Below are 21,799 nucleotides of genomic sequence, written 5' to 3' on the forward strand. Positions count from 1 at the left end.
TTGAGGCTTAGGGTGGAGCAAATGGAGCATTTCAGTTCTACATTTGAATGTCAGGGAATGAGAGAGATTACCAGTACAGTTTATGGTTTCTCTGCAGGTTTGTCCTCCTTTGTTCTTGTGATATACTTCCTGTAACATAAAACTTAAGTAATGGGTTAAGTTTAAACGCGTGTCTGTTACAAGATACAGCCCTATATCTCTTTAGTTTAGGCTGCAGAGGTTGACACAGCAGTGGAATCCACTCCTTCCCTGTGCTCCAATGTAACCCTTCCACAGGCTGGAGGTATTTCAAGGAAGATCCTGCTCTGTCTGGTGTGGGCAGATCCAAAGCCTGTGGTCCTTACATTTTGGCAATTAATTTTCCAAAAGCTGTTTTTGGCCTCTCCCATGAACTGCTTTTATAGTTAAGCCTGGAGTAAAGCCCTAGTGTTTAATGTTGAAATCCTTCTTATTTCCATAAATTAATCATACAGTTTCTTGCTCTGAATGACAGTGAGAGAATTTAAAGCAGAAAAAATGATAAAATCAACAAAATCCGTTTGAGTTAAATAACCAGCTCAAAAGGTCTCAGCTGGATAATGTAGATTTTCTGATTCTTCTCATTAGTTACAAGCAGCACTGCCAGTTCTTCCTCCAGTTGCTTCCTTCTTTAACCTGCAGTATTGTTTAGTACTTGATTTGTGGAGGGATTCCGTGAGATGTTCAATGTCTGCTAAGCATGTAGTTTATTAGGAAAAAAATAAAGTATTTGACAGATTTTTCTACCAGGGCTGATGAACTGAAATGCTTTCAAACTAATCTTTACAGCTGGATATATCTCAGTATCCCTGATGTGCCGGTGGCTACTAATGGAGAAGGTCTTTCTCATGTGTCTGTCCAGCCAGTCATACAGGAGGAGGAAAAAGGAAGCACCTTACCAGCTGTAAGAATGCCTCTTTATTTTGACATCTTATTCAGCATTGCCATCTACTTTGGGAACCATCTCTCAGGAACTATTGATAATTGCGTTCTTTCTCCTTGGGGAGCCAGTTGATGAAGGAGACAGATTCCCACTGTGTCCTCACCGTGTCTCCTTCACCTTCCTTTTGTCTCTCTTATTTTATAGCAGATACAAAGCTCTGGCCTCTGACTGGTTTCCAGGCCTGTTTGTGACAGTATAGATATGGAAAACTGTAACATTTTGTCAGCTCCTACTATCTGTTTTAAAGCCAGGGTGACCTCTGGGCTGAGAATTCACCAGGATGCATTACATTAAAATTGCAGACGGATTTTTATGTAAATACCTGATATGTTTTTCTTTTTGCTTAAGGAAGCAACTGAGCATGAAAATCCAGAAGCGGACAAAGGTAGATATGCAATTCTCTTGTTTGTGTCTTCTCCATTAACATGCTACCAATTTGTGGTTACTCTTGGAGAAAATTTCAAAATTCATGTATTTTAGAAAAAAAATGCTTGTGAGGTACTGGACTCTTTCATGTTTTTTTGAACAGGCTTAAACTATCTACATTCTTCTGTTCTCTATCAAGTAGATGGACCAAGCATTGCAAAGTTTTGTTTCTTAGAGTTGGAATGTGCATTTTCTGAGTCCTATTCTGTAGTTATCTGTACTGGGAGAAGAGAAATATTTACAAACCATAGAATCATAGAATGGCTTGGTTGGAAAGAATCTTAAACATTATCTAGTTCCAACCCCCAGCTTACAGCTGACTTGACGTGTTGTGAAGTGATAATAAAGTGGCCAGAGTCTAAGCTTTGTCCTCTGTATGTAAGGTCCCTAACTCAGCTCTGACCAGAAGAAAGTACTCTTTCCATAGGAGATATGTGTCCAACCCTTACAGAACTGTTGCTTTTCAGAATTGCTCTCACTTAGGAATTTAATTACATTCTCAGTCTTTGTAAGGAGCACTTGATATTGCCTGGGCTACGGTTTTGGTTGAGGGAGGTGAAATCTACTGTCTTGCTTTGGTTTATTTCGGTACGATAATTTTGGAGGATGGAAATGTTTAGTTTTGTATGACCAGTTAGTTAGGAAACAGAAGTTTAAACAGGGATATAGTTCAGTGCTATTACGGGTTATGGATGTCTGCATTTAAAGACTTTCTCCCTTTCCATTCTTGGTGGCTTGGTTGGTTATGAGATGCAGTGGGATAAAGTAAGATGGAAAAGCTCATGGATTGAGATGTAGACAGAGAGATCGTTTTACAAGACAGAAAGTTTATTTTATTGCTAACTAAAAGTAGAGTTGAGTGGTGAGAAGCAGGGAAGACTAAAACACCTCGTCCCCACCACACTTCCCCATCCTGGCCTTTCCCACCTTCAGCTTGACACCTTCACTCCTGACTCCTCTTTCCCCATGCTGCTCGTGAACAGAAGAAGCAGGAGCTGCAGTCAGCCCATAGTACTTTACCTCCACCACACGTTCCTCCTTGTGGTTTTCCACTGGCCTAGTATGGGATCTTTCCCACGGGATGCAATCCTTCACAACTCTTCAGTGTAAGCCTTCTCCACCATATGTCCTCCAGACTGCGTTTCCTTCAGGGGGTGTCATTCAGGGAGTTCTGAATGTAGTGGATGAGAACTGCCATCTGTCCATGAGTATCTTAATTCAGGAATGGCAACAACGTAAAAATGCATTCTGTGCTGTATGGATGATAACATCAAATGCTTTTGGGATGTGGGTACATGAATTTCTTGTAAGTATACTTGTGATTTTTTACCTCTGAACAACTCTGTAGGAATTAGCGATGGAAGCACTGAAGCTGCCATGACTTTACTTGCAATGGGTGATCCAACGTTGCAGTTAAAAGCAAGCACTGAAGGTATGATCTGATTTATGAGACAAAGTCTTCCTTGTGCATTCTGGGTCCACCTAAGGAGGAACAGAGCAGTAGCTGCAGAGCTTCTCTACATGAGGCCGCATAGCAGGAGGACAAGAGTCTGGGATGGGAAAAGCAAAGCACCTTACCAGGTAGTGCCAACTGCATCACTGTGTGTTTCTGAGAGCTATTTAAGGAAGGGTGTGTTTGAATTGATCAGTGTTGGCTGCACAGATTGGACAAAAGGGAGGGTCTAGAGTTAAATGGACATAAGTGATCTTTGCAGACCTTTAAATTGAAACATAGGCCTTCCCTTCTGACTAGCTGTAACCTTAGGTTACCAGGCTTTTAGTCTAGTTTTTGGTAGATTTTCATATAGAATTTATCATTTACTTTGACTTTTTGAATATTAACTTTCTAAATGTTGCTGTTCTGTGTTGTTTGCTGTTCTAACTAGAATGGACACACGTGTTACCTGCGCAAGATGAGATGAACGTGGCCAACAGTCTTGTGAGCCACGCTGAGTCAGAGCAAAACAGAGCTCCTTATCAGTGTGCAGTTTCTTCAGCTACTTCTGCCAAGGTACCTTGCAAGGATGGAAGCAACGTTAATGTGAAGGATCGAAGCACTTGTGCAGGAACAGGTGCTGAAGAATATGTCAAGGAAAATGCAGCAGATGCCAGGTTAAATTACTACTTCAATTAATTTGTAGAGACAAATGCTCTGACGCTGCTTACTTTTGCAAGGTTCTCTCTGGAATTTTGTCTTGAATTGCAAGCAATCTTGCTTTAGTGAAAATTTCTCAGCTTGGTAATTTTCTGTGTCACATGGAACCAGCACCTGTATCTTTTCTTTATAATTTTTGCGATGTTGTTCTGTGATTTGAGAGATGTGAAATTTATTCCTCACTCCAGCAGTTAATTTATGTTTGGGAGGGAAGAATGATAGAACTTTCTTGGTATGAAATTGCTGCTAATCCTTAAGATCATTTTCCCAAAGTACTTTATGGCTAATTGGGCCAAGGCAGATTGCTTAACTGTCATTGCTCCTGCGCTCTCCATATAGAACAAATATCAAGGAGCAGTGATCTTCTATCATTGTGTTTGTCAGTTTTACTCAGATATTCGTCATAGTTAAAATAGATGGAACTCTTTTTCAGAAAGAATCTAGAGATCATCATGTTCTGTTGTTTGGAAGACTGTTGACTGCTTGAACAAATTATCAGCTTGTACTCTTCTGTAAAAACATAACTGAAGCTTTTACTTAAGTTCAGCAGTTCTTTTGCTATATTTTTAACCAAAACTTAGTAGCATGTGATCAGTGTTAGATCACTGATCATCTCACATTTTCATGTTTCAGTTATTTTGATAGAGGACATACTAGTTTGCAGTAAACGTACTTGTTCCAGTTACCAAAGCAGCTGACGTTTGCTTTTGTTTTGTTTTCTTTTCTGCCAAATAATGCCTCCTCTGTCAGCTGCAGTCTGTGTTACATCTGTTCATTGTCATCTGTTTTACCTCTCTCATCTTTTTTGTACAGCGTCTTTGCTGAGAATATCTTACTGCTAGATGTCAAGAAATCAAGAGCTATGCTGATGGCATTTCTCCTTCTTACCTTTAGCAACAGTTCTCTGCCTTTGGTGAACAGTATGAGACTGGGAAGAGACAGTCTCCAGAAGTCAGATCCAAACACTGGAGTACTGAAGTCTAATGAAAGTGCAGTTCAGAAGCCTCTTAATATGAATGTAGTTGTGGAACAGCTAGACAGTGTTCAACGTGGTAAGCCTGTTTCTTATCCTGGGATTTTAAAATAGTTTCTTCTAGCGGATTCGTGGCTCTTTATAACATAAAACTGAAGTGATTTTTCCAATTCCCGTTCACAGATTACGTGTCAAAGCTATACCACGAGATACTCATTTATTGTAGTTTTATACGTAAACCAAAGCCTCAATTTAAAATTAAATGAAATGCCAAAATCAATTACTGGCCTGGGAATGACAGAAGTACGGCACAGTGTGCTTTCCTTCTGTTGTTAGTGTCATTGCTTTCCATCAGAACTGGAAGGGGGGGTGTACAGAATAGTTTTGTTTTTCATAATGCAGTTATGGAAAGTAGTGATATGTAAGGTGGCAAAGAGCACAAGATACCAAGGCAAGGTGTGTAGATCATAAATACGAGACATAAATTTTAACCTACATATATGCCAGCATTTTTTAATAAAGAATGTATGTATACAACGTATATAGGAGTAAACTTCAGTATATATATTTATACAGAACTACATACATATGCATTAAATACAAAAACTCATATTTGATATACAAGAAAATGCTCAAATTGCATAACATAACTTATTAATCTTAAAATACAACTTCATATTTCTTAGAGTCCATGGACTTGAGAGGCCGTACAGAAATGCAGGCGGTGGAACAGGTCAGGGTCGGACCAACTTCAAGGGATGCTTCAGGCCTTCAGAATTTTGGAACTAGGATGGAACTTGTCAAGCAAACGGACAACAAAGGGAGGTAGGAAGAAATCGTCAGCTAAGATTCTTCTAAAATAAGAGCTGAAGTGTGTGCATGATGGAGATTGTGTGCTTATGGACACTGTGTGTTAATTGCACAGAAGTTTAATTTAGACTTCTGTTTTTAAGGTTTTTATTTCTCAGATGTTACCTGAAGACTTTTGAGTGTCAATGTTAATCTGTGCTTGCTGTTTCAGTACTTACTGATCAACTTGCTACTTCACTGCCTGCCAACAAACTGTGTCTGGAAGGAAACATTCATTGATGGATCAGTTTGCAAACATTAGTGAGCTCCTAAGCTTTCTTGCTTGGTCGTGCCTTTATTAGTAAAGTCTCAAGTTAGTGGTGTTATGGAGATTTTCTACTGAAATATTTCATATAGATCTGTTTGAATGTTGTGTATGTTCTTTAGTTTAAACAGGTAACTGTGTAAGCTTCTCAGTAAAGGCACAATTAGAATCATATTATACAGAGTTTAAGCCCTTACGCAGGGTACCCTTAATTGGTTTCAAACTATCTGATCATACATCTTACAGAACAGAGAAAGAGATGAAAGATGTTTGTGGAAGTTCTGGGCACTTGTCACCAGAATGTGTGGAATCTCACCTTGGGCCAGAGGATGATCTGGATGAAAGTTCTCTGGACAGAGCTGTGCAAAATCCTTGCCCTGCCAAGGACAGTCAGCGTACAGTCAGCTTTGCTCAGGTAAGTCATTTCATTCAATTACAGCCTGGAAGTGCCCGGTTTCTCAAACTCTGTAGTGGGAAATATTCGGTGCAAATGTGCTCACCTGTTTTACAGACCTGGTATTTCTGATTCTATTTATTCTTCTATTTTTGCACAGCTATAGTCACATTTAACCATGACAACAAGCCTCAGTTTTTAGGATGTCAGCAATAAGTGATGCTTGTTAGCAAGATGTTGAGAATGTCTCAGTTGTGTTGGAAGAAGTACGTGTGACTCCAGTGTCATTCAGTCCGGCCTCTTCCTGTTAAATCTCTTTAAACTGAAGTCACATACTGCAGGGACAATGCATTTCCATTGTCACCTTCATTCGCTTTGCTGAAACCAACTTGGTTTTGTTTCAATAAACTTTCTCCTTTGCTGTACTCCTTCCCATTTCTATGCATAACTGCCTTTTACATATACCTATTGGGCCATGGATATATTTTGCATCTTTAGTTTTGCAGTGGTTGATACCGTTCTAGCATAAAGAATTACCTTATTTTTTCCTGAGGGGGGTTCATTCACTCTTCCCTTGAGACCTCCAGCATTGCTTGATACCAGCATACTTGCAGTTGCTGTGGAATGGCTGAATTGCAGTGACTTGTTTTCTCAGTGCAACCTGTAGATGTGTCATTTTAGAACAGGGTGCAGAAAAGACTGTGCTCGTACTGGAGTGGCAGAAACAGTAGGAGGAGGCAGCTTGCAATGGAGGATTCCTTCTCTTAGCAAAGAACTTCTACTATAGAAGGATGGGTGTGTTGCAGAGCTGGGTGCTTCTCTTTGGCGCTTGGTTGTTTTGTAATGGTTGGTGGAACTTACATTCCTAGAGCAATTTGTTATGTGAGTCATCAGTGACAGAGTTGTGCGCTGGGAAATATCAATTTATTTCAAGACATCATCCATGCAGACAGTGAGCTGCATATGAATTACATATTACTCTGGTTGGTCTGGTATCCTTCAGCCTGGAATGCCTTGAAGGAAAAGCTGAGAAAACACAATTTTAGGTTTTATGTCTCTTTGGAGTCTGACATGCTTTCTTTCTTCTTTTGTGGAGTTCTTTGTCAAGCTTACCGTGTTGTTTTATTTCAGATATTTCCAGAATGAAACAAATGCTAAGGATTGTCAGCAGCAACATATAAGCAGCAGAGAAGAGACTTCAGGTATAATTCATACTATATATTTTAAGAGAGCAAAAAAGTTGTGTATCTTACAGTGATGCAAAGATTAATAATAACAAAAAAAGAAAATGTGTTGTTATGATTAAATAATCTACTTAATGAACAAACAGAAGGACCGATAGCTTAGTGTCATTCCCCACTCCTGCTTCTTATTTAAGTTTCATTATTGCAAACTAGACTTGGAAACCTTTCAGATGACTCCTTGAGCTTAGATATTAATAGAAGGGAAGTTCTTGCTCTTTTCTCTCAGCAGTGAACGCCTGCTTATTACCTCTGCCGTGTTCAGCATTTGTTAGAGCTCTTTGTGACACTGACTCACATACCCCTCAAAAACTGAAGGTGGTAGAGGGAGAAAGCCTGTGTATTTTTCCAGCAGCTTAGTGAGCTGTAGTGGCTCCTGAAATGTTGAAGTGAATGCCAGCAGCAGTGAATGTGAGTGGCTGGGCTGGACTGTGCAAGTGTAGAGCAAGAGGAAGAGGAGAATGGGAGGTGATAACTGAAGAAAACACACTTTTCAGCTGCTAATCATTTAAAAGTAATGCAGGGCGCCAAGGTGATAACTGCTTGTTGGTAAAACAAACTAAAACAGAGCTTGGAGGTTTGGAACTAAGACTTGGGTAAAATATGGGAAAATCAGTGTTAGAAGCCCAAAATACTTTCTTCCTGCCAAATCCACAGGCATGTGCAAAAAGCAGGGTTAATATTTATTGTCACATGTCCATCAGCATGCTCTGATTTTGTGTCTCGTAGAGCATTTTAAGTAATCTTCAATGAGATTAAAAAAAAGTCAAGATGAGTTAAAGTTGGCGTAACAGATCTGCATCATTAAAAATTAGAGCTGTCTGAAGGAATAGAGCAATGCTGTTGCTTTCCATTTTCTAAAAACCTTTAGACACGTGATCTCCTAAAATGCTTTCTAATGGCAGTTGTCTGATAATGCCCATCTTTTTGACTGAATTAATTTTAGTTCTCATTTATGACATATAGGATGGTGCATCTTAGGTTTTCTGCAGATCAACAGGGAAGGGAAAAAACCACTATAGTTTATTTTAACAAACAACAGAACAGCACCACCACAAAGAAAACGCACAGAAATAAAGCAACAGCAGAATTCTGTCACTTAAAGAAGTAACTCTTAATACCTCACAGTAATATATAGAGACAGAGGGCCATCTGGCAACCACGGCTACACAGATTCGATTAAACAGCACGTCTTACACCTGACTGAAAAGCTTCATCCCTACCAGGCATTCTTAATATTGTTTCTCCTGAGGGATAATAAGGATTCTAGTGCAGTGGAAGAGCTCCAGAGTGATATGTATCTTGTCTCAGAAGAAAGCAAGGATGTTGTGTGAAGGATATTCCCAGTGCCTACTTTCATGAAGATCTGCATGCTCATTGCTCGATGTGGGGAACTTGAATAACAGATTTCTGTTACGTTTTTATTTCCCTGGAAAATGATGGTAGTGAATGATGATCGTAGATGTCCGGAGGAAGAAGAACAGACATTCCTTTTAACACTGGTGGAAATCCTTGCTGACTCAGGAGGGTTCGATACATCTGCTTTGCAGGAACAGACTTCAGAACCATTACTACCAGCACCGATACTTATCAGCCCAGTGACATCTGGTGGAACCAGCTTGACTGAAGTGGAGAGGTAAATACTTTATTTTTGACTTTAAATGTACATTAGAGTAGGAGTATTCCTCAATGCAAGGTAACTGAATTATTTCAACATTACGGTTGGAATGAAATCTATTCAGCTTGGGAAGAAGGGGGGAAAATCAAAGGAAAATATTCTGAAGTACAGTAAGTGCTGCAATTCTTTAAAGTCCTGCTATCTCTATGTAAGTTCTCAGGTAAAAATAGCAGGTGTGATGCTCCAGCAGTGCAGAGGGCTTTGTCCTTGTACAAGAACATCTGGTAGGTAAATTTAAACTTGTAAATGCAAATTGCAACTAACCTAAATGCATGGTACAGCACAGTTTAATGCTTGTCGTTATCCCGAGTGGTCCTGTCTGCAACTAACTTAAAAGTAAAAAGAAATGTTTCCTGTAACTCCCTAATGCCCATTTCATGGTTTCTGCTATAAACTAAATGTGCTATGTTACATAGCTGGCTATTAATTTAATCATGGTTTGTATTCGTTGTCAGAGCAATGCTGGATTTATTCTACTTGTGAATTTCAGGAGATTTTTGGACTGAACCTGTTACTGTCTGCTTAGCAAATATTTTCCCCTGCTGGAGAGTGCTAATAACTGAAGGTGTTCATGTTACTGTGCTGTAACACAGTTCCCTTTTTAGTCTTTGTTGGTCTTTTCAAAAGTACATGCGCTGTTTAATCAGTCTCTGAAGAAATCAACAGAAGGAAAGCAGAATTCCCGACAGTACAGTTTTCAATCAGCTGAGCCTTCGGAGGGTTTGGAGATGTACTTCTTGGTTCTGAAGTGAACTTGAAAGAGAGATGGTGGAATTGTAAGCAGCTGGATGACTTCACTGAGCTCTGTTGTGTGCTGTAAAGATTGGGGGTGCGGCTGTACAACTGAATTTCTCCAGCTCTTTCCATACAATGTCTGTAAGATTTTACAGACTTTAAAAGTAGATTGTGAATTCTCTAGTCTTAGCGGTGGTTTTGAACAACAAAATGACAAAAAACTGAAGAGAAAAAAAAAAGCCCTCATCTTTTAAGCCATTTTAATATTATGCTCATTTTTGGACTACGGTGTTATCAATGAAAGGGAATCACTGAAGTTCTTTAATGACTCTCAACTCTTTTACAGGTAATCCTTTCCAAATAAAAGGGGCTTCAACAAATACAAATGTTCTTACTGCTGCCCTGCTGCCTGAGCCTATTACAGCAGGAGATGAGAGAAGCCAGTGTGAAACTTGAGAGAATTCAGGGAAAGCATCGTTTCACAATGTAGCGTCCAGCCAAGAGGAGGTGATGTGCAGGTTAACCTCCAGCAGGAAAACAGAAATAGGTGAACAAGGAAAAGCGGGAGATAAACACGAAGCAGCACAGTTGGAATGTACTGAAAGCCAAACAGAATCTTCTAAAGCTCCATTACTCAGGTATTGACAGAATGTTTCTGTCAGCCTTTTCTGTCAGATGTTTTTCCATACTGAGTCATTGATATCCTCTTTCCAGTTAGTACTACAAGAGCAGCACTGCCCTCCTCTGTGACCTGTAAGAATTATAGGTCTGTCCTCAGAAATTGAAAAGGATTAAACTGTCTCCTTTGAAATTTGGAGTGTTTTAGACATTAAATAGGCAGATTGACCAAGGGATGATGCTACTGATGTACGACCTGTTTAGGCACTGACAGATGCCCCTTCTGATACAGACATCCGTGAGACCGTAAGACAGACTTGGGGTCATTGTTTTTCCTAGCTCAGTCTAATGCTTAGATATGCACCCATCCATTTGTTACGATTTTCGGCCTCCTGCCAATAAGATTTGGTTTTGATGCAGTACTCGCCATGTTTCTACAAGTACTAATTTTGTCTTTTCCCCATGGGACTTTCTAGCCTGACAGCTCAGAGGATATTGTTCTGATCTGTCCATCCAGCTGTTTGAATTATGTTTTCTTGTTTTAATATACCATTCTACAGTATTTAAATGCTTTAGTTTCTTCTCTCTGTTGTACTTGTGCACACTGTTTCTGACTGTTATTTGTATCTGGTATATCTGCAGCAGCTGGGAAACGATGAATTGAAATGAAGAATCCTTGCTTTCATACAGTTTGTACCTCCTCTATCCTTACTTCATTGCTGTGCCTTCTGATGTTACATTATGTTTATATTATATGGTGTTATATTGTTTTTCCCCACTGATGACGTGACGTGTGCTCTTCTGAGTTCTTCCTGCAGGTCTGTGTCTCTGTTCCTCTCAGAAACCGTTCTGAACATCTGGTAGTTACAGGCTCTAGTTCAGAGACGAGTTACATATTCTTGTGCTCAAGGGTGGAGGTTGTTCAGTGTTCCTTTAACGCTTCATAAACTCCCATGTGCCAGAATAGTCAGTAACAATCCATTGGGATTTTTATCTTTAATTTGCAGAAAAAGCAGCTCTGAACTTGCAGAAGAAATGCAAAGGAGGAGAGGAGAGATCCCAAACCCACAGATGGGGACCACAAAGCAAAGTCTGAAGGAAACAACTCCGTCTAATAAGGATGATGGAGAATCTTGTTCCTTTCCCTCTAGAAGCACATCGTCATTTGTGGAGTATGACAACGTAGCTGCTGATGCTGTAGTTATGGTATGTTTGCTTCTGAATGTCTTTGCATTTCTGAGCTGTGAGAAACAACGAATTAGTCGCTTCCAGGTGAGCAGGGGGGCATGCTGTGTTCAGGTTCTGAGAGACTGATCTGCTGCAGGAAATGGTTTCTGACTGGTGCATGTCTAGGAAACTTAAAGGGGAAACAAAGCAGCCTTCTCTGTGCACGTCTATCTATGAGCATTTTGGGTTCTCGGGAAGTTGTAGCCCATTTTTCTACTTGTGCAGAAGTTGCAGAAGGTTTGCATCTACGTATGCTTATACTTGCTTGCAAATGCGCTCTGTTATGAGTAGCCTTTTCTTTTTCTATTAGGCTCCACATAATGAACCATCCAAGAAACCTCCTCATTGTGCTGAAGATCAAGAGAAGGAAGAGGAGCCAACCAAAAGCTCAGAGTATTTTTTCAGTGACATCTTCATGGAAGTAGATGACCCAGAATAGTGAACTGGCTTTATAAAAATGTTGGGATCTTTGTGCAACTAAATAAAAAGCTATTATTTTTTAGGAAAATGTTGATTGTTTTCATATTAACTATGCCAAATTTAGCATCAATTACTGTTAGTAACTTCCATAAGGATGGAATCATTTTCTTCTACATGGATGTTTTCAGAACGTGGACATAAGCTAAACAACTCCATTGGTGTCATTGGACCAGAACAGTGGCTGCAGGATTAATTTTCACTTGTTTGGATTTTGATAATAAGTGCACATTGTCTTCCAGAAAAGTGCAATGCAAAAAATGCTTATTCTTGTGACGAGCTGCTCCTTTGGATTTAATGCTGAAGACTGCGGTACTGGTTGTACAAGTTCTTTACTTCTTTTTGTGAAGTATGCTGTATTAGTGTGTTAGGAAGAAAAAACGAACCTTTTATTTGCAGAGTAATCTCTGTAGATCAGGCTGCAAACAAGGAAAGTACTGTCATAAACACATAGTTCTGTTCAGCACTGCGGGTATTTTTATTAGCATCTCCAAATTATGTATTTTTGTATTGAAGAAGACTTGCATAAACTAAAAGACCCTAGCCTGAAAAGCCCAATGACTTTAGCTCCTTTAAAATGTATAGAGGAAAAACCTGGATAACATTTCATTTATACAATGATAGTCTTTGGAACTGTCCCATTGGAGTGATAGGAAGAGTTAATGTTTCTCAGTATAAATGCCAGTTTCCTTCTGTTGCGATTCAACCCAGCAGGAAGCTCAGCACCACACAAAGTGGGATGAAGGAGAACAGAAGTTGTGGGTTGAGATAAAAACAGTTTTCTAAGACAGAAAAGGAGAACGAAGACAAACATGCGATAACATCAACATCTCTACAGCGCAACTACTTATCGCTCAACACCCAGCTAACAATACAGCTGCCTGCTGACTGATGCCCTGCTAGCAACTCAAGGTCTCACTGCGTGCCAACTGATGCCCTGCCAACTGCAAGCAGCAGCCCCTGCCCACATCTTTACAGCCTTCTGCATCATGTCGTGTGGTGTGGAATAAAGCCCTTGCTTCGTCCAGACCAGCTGTCCCGGCTCCATCCCGTGTGGTGGCGCTTCCCGACTGAGCCGTGGGACTGCAACCATCTCTCAGCAAGAACCACATTTGTGCTGTCAGCGTTGTCTCAGCTGGAACCAGGACAAATTCTGCATTGAAAACAAAGGGGTCAGATGCTGCTGCTGCTTCTTTCTGCACGTAGGTGTGTGTGTCTGCAGGGATGTCCTTTGTTGCACTTATTCAGAGCAGCGCAAACAACTGAATCTAACCACAGTGAGCTTGCTTGAAGGATTTGCTACTTGGAGGCAGCTGTATTTGAAGCATTTTCCTCGTGTTTCAGGTCTGCTTGCTCGGAAGAGCTGTGCGCCGGGATCTGGACGGGAGTCGTGCCGGCTGTCTAATGGCCGGCGTGCTTTCTGTTTGCAAGGAAGCTGTGGCGTCGTGTAGGTGTAAATGGTGTGAATAAAGTCTGTTCTCCGAGCTGCGTCCGTCCCGCTGTGTCTCCCTTTCCTGGCGCGGGTGGCGGCCCGGCCCCTCCGTGCATTGGCTGCGTTGTGGGGAGTGCTGTGCCCGGTGCCGTGCCGCCGTGCTGTGCCGTGCCGCCGTGCTGTGCCGTGCCGCCGTGCGCCGCCGTGCCGCCGTGCGCCGCCGTGCCGCCGTGCGCCGCCGTGCCGCCGTGCGCCGCCGTGCCGCCGTGCGCCGCCGTGCCGCCGTGCGCCGCCGTGCCGCCGTGCGCCGCCGTGCCGCCGTGCGCCGCCGTGCCGCCGTGCGCCGCCGTGCCGCCGTGCGCCGCCGTGCCGCCGTGCGCCGCCGTGCCGCCGTGCGCCGCCGTGCCGCCGTGCGCCGCCGTGCCGCCGTGCGCCGCCGTGCCGCCGTGCGCCGCCGTGCCGCCGTGCGCCGCCGTGCCGCCGTGCGCCGCCGTGCCGCCGTGCGCCGCCGTGCCGCCGTGCGCCGCCGTGCCGCCGTGCGCCGCCGTGCCGCCGTGCGCCGCCGTGCCGCCGCGCTCCCCCCTCTAGCAGGTAGGCTGGGCCGTGCCGCCCGGCTCCCCTCCGGCCGCCTTAGCGCCCGAGCGCTGCTCCTCGGCGTCCCCGAGTGAACCCTCCGGCGCTGTGCGGAGCCACCCGCAGCCGCCGTGCCTCGTTCGGGGAGTCGGCGCACCGCCACCTGCTGCCGCCTCCTCTGTGCGGCAAATCTCCGCTGCTGATGCTTCGTGCGGGATGAGCTTCAAGGGTTACAGGAACTGCTCTGGGACTCCTGTATGCATATATATATACGTGCCACGGTTGGCTATAGGGGTGTGTTTAGGTACACGTATGTAAACATGTGGAATAGCAAGTCATACGTGCGCATGTGTTTGCATCTGCAAACAAACAAGCACAAAAGCAGCAGCTGAATAAATGCATTTACTCTGCTAAGCTGTCGGTGGGTTTGCGTTGGTGTGAGCACCTTTCAATCTCAACATCCAAATAACTCTCTGTAGAACACTTTATTTTCACTTCCATTTTTAGCTGCCGTGTATTTGGGCAGCAGTTTGCAATGAGACTCAAGACAGGGAAGGTGGCTCTGTTCCACGAGCCCACCTGTGTGCGGTGGGAGCGCATTTACAGGCACGAAGGGCTGTGAGGTGTTCAGCAGTCGGAGACAAGAATCACGTGCAGGGAGTAACAGTGCAAACACGAGAGTGCGTGGCAGTGTGTGATGAAGGTCTGGCCGTCTGTTTGCTGTTGGCCCTTCTGGATGTCAGGACAGCCAGACAGGTTGTCCTTCATCATGTGCACTGTGCTCTAAGGATTGGCTCTTACGGCTGCTTTGGTTGGGCAGCAGTAATTCACTGCGCTCATTAGGATCTCAGCATCAGTCTGTAACTTCCACTTCTTGGTCCTGCTTTGAGTTCCTAGGAGCCCTCGCACTAAGAGCAGACTTTTATAGACCCGACTGGTGCAGAGGCAGCTTTACAGGAGGAAAGTGTGTCCGTTCGCTTGCGTTCTGGGCATTAATTAATGAAGGGGCCACAAAGATACAGCGCAACTGACAGGTTCAATCCTGCATGGAGCCATTTCTGCCTGTGTTCAAAACCTATTTTGTCCTATTTCCAGGTGAATATTTACTGCCAGCAGTGTGAGGAGAAGCCGAGTGTGCTCAGAGGAAACAGGCTGACTGAATAAGGGGGGACAGTGCCATCTGTGTGCAGTGCTGGAAGGTGGGCCAGCTGCCGCTCAGACACACAGTAACACAGAGTGCTGTGACAGAGTTGGACAGGGATGGACTTTCACAGGACAGCAGCTCTAAGTGCTCTTGTGAGGGACTGAGATCAGGGTTTTTCTCAGGTGTGTGACTGCAGTCGCTGTTCAGTCCATCACAGGGTGATGCAGTCAGACTCCTGGGGCTGAGGGGCAAGAAGGGCTTCCTTGACAAAGTCCTGGGCAACCAAAACGCTTTGAATGCGGAGTGCCTGTGCATGTGTTTTCATGCCGTTTGCCCTTCACATTGTGGTGCCTCTCTGTGGTTCAGAGCTAAGCAAACCAACCTGCAGCACTTGCTACTTCCTAGGGTGACCCTAATCCTACCTGTTCACCTGTTGGATATTAAGTCTCCAGGTTCGGGGGTTTGTTTGTCTTTTGGATTAGGCTTTCCTATCTCCTAAATGAGAATTAGACAGGACTGATTTTTCTCACGCTGCAGTTAATGCATCTTGCAATGCACGCTGCACTTATACTTTGCAAAGAAGTTACATAGGTCATTAACCTTCCAGCACAGGAGGCACAGCAGCACTTCATTTGAGTACCCAGGATTTATTTTGCAAAGTTCCATTTGTGAAAGGCAAACAAAATGCACAGCAGTAAGTTAACAAAACCTGAAAAACAGAGTTTGAACATCAGAAATTGCTGCAGTCAAAGCCATCTGAGAATCCAAGTCTCCAGGAAACAAGTAAAGCAAATCCTCTCCAGGACTGTGCCCTGGGGGCTGCATTGGTGCAATGGCTGTCAAGCTTGAGGCTATTCTGCGGCGCAGAAGCAGGCAGTGGTATGAGCTGTGCTTTCCTGCCAGCTGTGCTGAAGCTGGGATTGACGTTTCAATCTCTTGCAGGTAGGAGACTTGGTGAGCATTATTGCTATGCCACCAAAGGAGCTGAGCCCCTGGTGGAGAGGCAAGCGTGGCTTTCAGGTAGGCACACGCTTCTGACTAGAGAGCCCAACTTCAGTAGAGTCTGGAATCTCAGCTTGGAGCTGCTCTGCCTGCACAGGATGGCTTCCGGATGCAAACGGTTGCCCTGTGTCGGTGTCAGAGGACCTTCCCTTTGGCTCTGGGCTGGGGCTAATGCCCAGCTGTCTTTTTGTTCTTGTTACAGGTTGGATCTTTCCCTGGTGAGTGCGTGGAACTCATCAGCGGAAAGGTTCCCGAGTCCCTGGTCGCTTCATTGCCAAAGCCAGGTACACATGTTACATTTGACAATGCGGGTTAGTAAGCTGGGGTCAGAGCGTGGCTTTCAGGGGGTTGGTTAATGCCCGAGTTGAGCAAGATTAGCAAGGATGACTGCATTAAGGTCCATGGGAACACGGAGAGATCTGGCCCAATCCCACTGTGTTTATTCCTGGGCTTGGGGAAGTCACAGAATCCTCCTGGAATGGCTTGGGCTTGGAAGGTGCCTAAAGGATCATCCTCAGGCTCCAAGGCCCCTGCCTCAGTCTGGGTGGCCAGCCTCTGCATTTTGTAGGAGACGAGAGCAGGGATGGGGAAAATCCGTTCCTGCGTGTCCTTGTTGGGAATGTTCTTCCCATTGTTACGTGCTCTGCCTCATCCAACCGATCCAAGCCTGAAACGAACTGGTTTCTCTGTTTTGTTGCGCAGTGCCGAAGAAACGGGGCAAGCTCCCACCCTTCCTTCGTTCGGTGGTGAAGGCCCGCCCCAGGAGATCGGAGCAGCCGGAGCCGGAGAAGGAAGGGGTGTTTGGGTGTGACCTGGGGGAGCACCTTCTCCGCTCTGGCCGTGATGGTAAGGAACAGCCCATTGCTGAGATCTTCCTCGGTTGGGCATCTGAAGATGATAGGTGGTGGCATTTCTGGAAAGCCAGGAAGACATCTCTGTGCAGTTTCCTCACAGCTGTCTCTGCCAGCTTTCTCCTCTAAGGAGGAAGCAAGCAGTGGCCCGTCTGGGCTTAGTTGAATGGGATGGGAGAAGAGCACGGCCTGAAGCAGAACTTGAGTAAGAAGCTGAGCTAACCGCTGGCTCTTGTTCTGTAGTCCCCCAGGTCCTGCAGAGCTGCGCCGAGTTCATTGAGCAGCATGGCGTGGTGCGGGGGATCTACCGCCTGTCCGGCGTGGCGTCCAGGATCCAGCGCCTACGGTAAGAGTGCTGCGACTGACACAGCTGTCAGCAGGGGCACGTGCCATGCTGCGGGCGTTCAGAGGAACCCCTTCCTTGTCTTGACTGTATTTGGTGTGGCTTTGGACTTGCTTTCCTCTTTCTCAAAGCCCTCTGCCCAATCCTGTGTCCTTCTCTGCAGCCATGAATTTGAGTCGGAGCAGGTTCCCGAGCTGAGCGTCCGAGACATTCACAGCGTGAGCTCCCTGTGCAAGATGTACTTCAGGGAGCTCCCAAACCCTCTGCTGACCGAGCAGCTGTATGACAAGTTCTCGGTAAGCTCAGGGCAATGTCTTGGAAATGACACGTACCTCTTCCCTGGGCATCGTGGCTGATGGTTGCAGCAGTGCCCCAGCTCCGAGGTCTTATTTCTGTTAGCCCCACGAGGCATGTCTTTGCCACCTCCTGCCTCTGGCTGATGCCACTTCTGGTGGTGCCAGGAGGTGCTTACTTAAACTATACACGACGCTTGCGAGAATTCCCTTCCCTTTGCTATTCCCGCCTGGTGTCTGAATCCCTTCCTGCCTTTTTCCAGGACACTGTTTGTGCTGCCACGGAGGAGGAGCGGCTGCTCAGAATGCAGGACACCATCCAGCAGCTGCCCGCTCCTCACTACAGGTCAGTGCTGCGCTCGGTCTGCTGAGCTCAGCCCTGCTGCCTTTCAGAGGGCCATGATGCGATTCCAGGTGTTGCCTCACGCTGGCAGCATCATGCCTGTGCACGCTGAAGCGGCTGAAGGCTGCGTCGGGTTGGTTGACTGGGTCAGTTCCTTGGCATGGGGGCACGGTTGGTGCAGCCGATGGCTGCGGCTGTGCTGTGCTGGGGCTTGGTGCTGCAGCGTGGTGGCACTGGGAATGTTTTACCTACTTCATATTCAGGGACGGTAGCAATGACAACAACCAGCATGAAGTGAGGTTTGTTTTGTGCACTGCAGCACGGCTTGCTTTTTGGTGCTGAACATCTGCCCCTCTTGTTTTCCAGGACTCTGCAGTACTTAATGAGACACTTGGCGTCTCTGGCCGGGAACTGCTCCGTCACCAACATGGGTGCTCAGAACTTGGCCATAGTGTGGGCTCCAAACGTCTTAAGGTAAACTTCTTCTTCCGTTTCAACACGATGCTTAGTTCTGCTCTCCCCCAACCTCCAGGGGCACAATTTCTAGATGACAGTTTCTAGTCACTTGTTTAGCTGGGACTGCTGTGTCCCTGATGATCCAGGAGAATTTCGTCAGTGGCATCGCTGATTGCCCACTGCGGAAGTCTCCTGAGCCCAGTTTGACAGTTTTTGGCTACAGAAATTCAGACTGGGGGAAATGATCTTGGGGAAATGACTTGTAAGATCTGCCTTTTCTTCAGATCCCAGCAGAGCCAGTCTGCCTCCACCTACGGAGAAGCTGCCTGCATGGAGCTGCAGACACAATCGACTGTGGTGGAGTTCATCATTAGCCACACAGATGTCCTCTTCAGCTCCAAATCCACACCAGCCGTGGGAGAGGGAGCAGGTGAGTGTCTTCCTCCATTAGCTTGATGTTGATCTGACACCTTGATCCAAGCTGCCTTGGATCTTCTCCAAGACCTTTGAAAATGCTCTTACTGTTGAAGAGACAGCAGGCTTCTGGGCTTAGATTAGAATATGGTGCCCAGTTCCTGGGTCCTGAGTGTCCAAACCCATAACTTACATGGAGAAAACCATCACTGCTGTTAAGATGTTTTGCAAGAAGGTGAAGCTTGATAGAAGTGTGGCAGCAAAGCTTTCTGAGTTCCCAGCCCGCTAGTTTTTCTAGGGTTTTTGTTTGCCTGTTATGATACAGTGAGCTGCTCTTAATTGTGGCTGTGTCCTTTGCCACGAGCATACCTCTAGAGCACACGGTTCTTTTGAGCTCCTCTTCTTCCAGTGGCTCGGATAAGAAAGTCTGAGAGAAATGCAGAACTGGGATGGCTGTGCTGCTGCTTTCTGATCCTCCCTCTTACCTGTGGTTTCCCCTTGCAGGGCACAGCTCTCTGGCCGAGCCCAAGATTGTGTGGGATTCTCCTCCTGCCACAAAGCTGCTCACGCTGCAGGAGGCACAGGCAGAGAGGAGAGGACAGAGCAGCTCTCCCACGGCGACGCAGAGCAGCGATGTCGAGGTGGAGGAAGGACCCACAGCTGATCTGAGGATCTTCCACACAGTCCTTGATTTTCCATCTGAAAGGTAAAGAGGACTTCCCTTTCCAGCCCCTGTCATCATTGGTCGGGTGGGTTTTATTGGTTCATTTTTTGTCCATTTTATATATATGAGCCTGCCAGCTCCTGTCCTTTCCGGCTGTGGAGCCTTTGCTCCTATGCTGCGCATCTTGCTTGCCATGGTTGAGAGGAGTGTAGCCAGCAGGACTTGAGGGTTGAGCTGTAGGAATGGAAGCGTCCTCTGCAACTGTTGTCAAGGGCTTGGAGCAGCTCTTCCCTCACCCTGCACCACGACTGGCAGCATGCTCTGTTTTCTCTCTCCAGACCAAGCGTGCCCAGCACGAGGAAGCAGTCACCAGCTGGCAGTTGGCGTTCCTGCTTCTGCCTGGGCAAACCATCCCCTGCAGCTGAACGCCAACTGCAGAGCAGTGCCAGGGAGCCCTCAGAAGCAGAAGTGTTGGTCCTGGCAGGTAAGGGTGCAAATCCAGCTTTCAAAACACTGCTTGTCAGCAGCACAGGTAGGATTCATGCTTTCAGTGGGCTTCCACCTGATCCTCTCCAGGACTGTGTCCTAAAAGGAAACAGATCAGAAAGGTGAGCTCTTCCCCCCTTGGAGCACCCACCCACGTAACGTCCATGTAATTTCTAAGGATGCTGCCCAGACAAAGACTGAGGATGCTTCAGGAGAAGACCTTCCTTGCTAAGCCAAACAGAACAAGTAAGGTACCAAAAGATTTAGAGCTAATCTAAACCTTAAAGCATATAGGACCTTACAGCATCAGCCTTAAAGCGTAGAAGCATGACCAGCAGGTGGAGGGAGGTGGTGCTGCCCCTCTACACTCCTCTCACTGAAACCCCATCTGGAGTACTGCATGCAGTTCTGGAGCCCTCAACACAAGGAGGACCTGGGGTTGCTCAAGCAGGTCTAGAGGAGGGCCATGAAGGTGATCAGAGGGGGCTGAAAGCACCTCTACTATGTGGACAGGCTGAGAGGGATGGGGCAGGTAGCAAAAGAATGAGGGGAAATGGCTTTAAACCAGAAGAAGGTGGATTTGGATATTTTGACTACTATGAGAACCGTGGGTACAATGCTTGACAGACTCATTGTAGTATAATAAGCTTGAATTACTTACAAGTCATTAGAAGTCCTCTGAATTAAGACTGAGAAAATATCACAGACTTGAAGAGAAGCACTTTTTCCCCTTGTAGGTAGATTGTTCTCTTTATTCCCTGTACCTAAAAAGAAGTAACAGTGACTCCACAGATGATCTCTCCTAGATAAAACTTACATTTTACATCTATTCTTACTGAAGTTATACAGAAAGCTTGGAATGCCATTGTTGACATTAGTACAGCATCTCCAGAAGCGCTCAGTTCAGCTTTCCTCATTTATTTCCAGAAGTTACAGGAATGAATTTATTTCTTTAAGTATTTGTGAACTGTAATTCCCCAAACTTGCTTGGTTCTCTGAGCCACGTGTTGATATTTTCCACCTCTTAGTGAAACATTTCACTAATGTGAGTTAAGCCAGCATGTGACATCTGTTGTTCGTCCATAAGTTTCTGTTTTGAGTCTGCCTGGACTTCCAGAGACCAATAAGGATTTTAGCATGGTAGAACAGAACATAGAAATAACATAGAAAGGCTGAGAAGACACAATTAAAGGAGAAAAAAGAATAAATGTGAACGTTTATTACCTCTGATGTTAATGCTGAGAGACTCTTCTCCTGTTGTGAAGCACAGAAAGCTCTGTTGCACAGTCTTCATCGAGGCGTCCCAGCTGCAAGAATAAGACCTATACTGAGGAAGCAGCTTTCAAGTCATCTCACAGCCCAGTCTCACCGTGATAGTGCTCTGCTATGCAGCAGTCAGTAATTAGCCATGATTTCAGATGCTTTTCTAAGCAGTTAGTGTTATGGCTACCTATTACAAGGAGCAAACAGAAAGAGCCATCCAACTTCAGCAACTAGTCCCTCTGTGGCAACAGGTTCTGAGCTCTGAATTCAAGTACAAAACCTGTCAGCAGATGAGACTTTTGACTAGAGCAGAAGTGACGCTTCTGTCTCCTCTTCATCACTAGTTACACGGCATGCACAGCACAGCTGTTCTGCAGAGAAACAGCGCCACCCAGTGACCAACGGCAGCCATTGCCTGCAAATACACGGCAACTTCCCAGTATCTGCAGCAACCATCTCCCCACACGTGCACTTACTGAACCAGTGAACAGCATCAGAAGGACCTTGCACGAGACAAGGGTGACTTAACAGTTGTT

Source organism: Excalfactoria chinensis (genome assembly GCF_039878825.1).
Source record: "Excalfactoria chinensis isolate bCotChi1 chromosome Z unlocalized genomic scaffold, bCotChi1.hap2 SUPER_Z_unloc_3, whole genome shotgun sequence".
Classification (NCBI taxonomy): Eukaryota; Metazoa; Chordata; class Aves; order Galliformes; family Phasianidae; genus Excalfactoria; species Excalfactoria chinensis.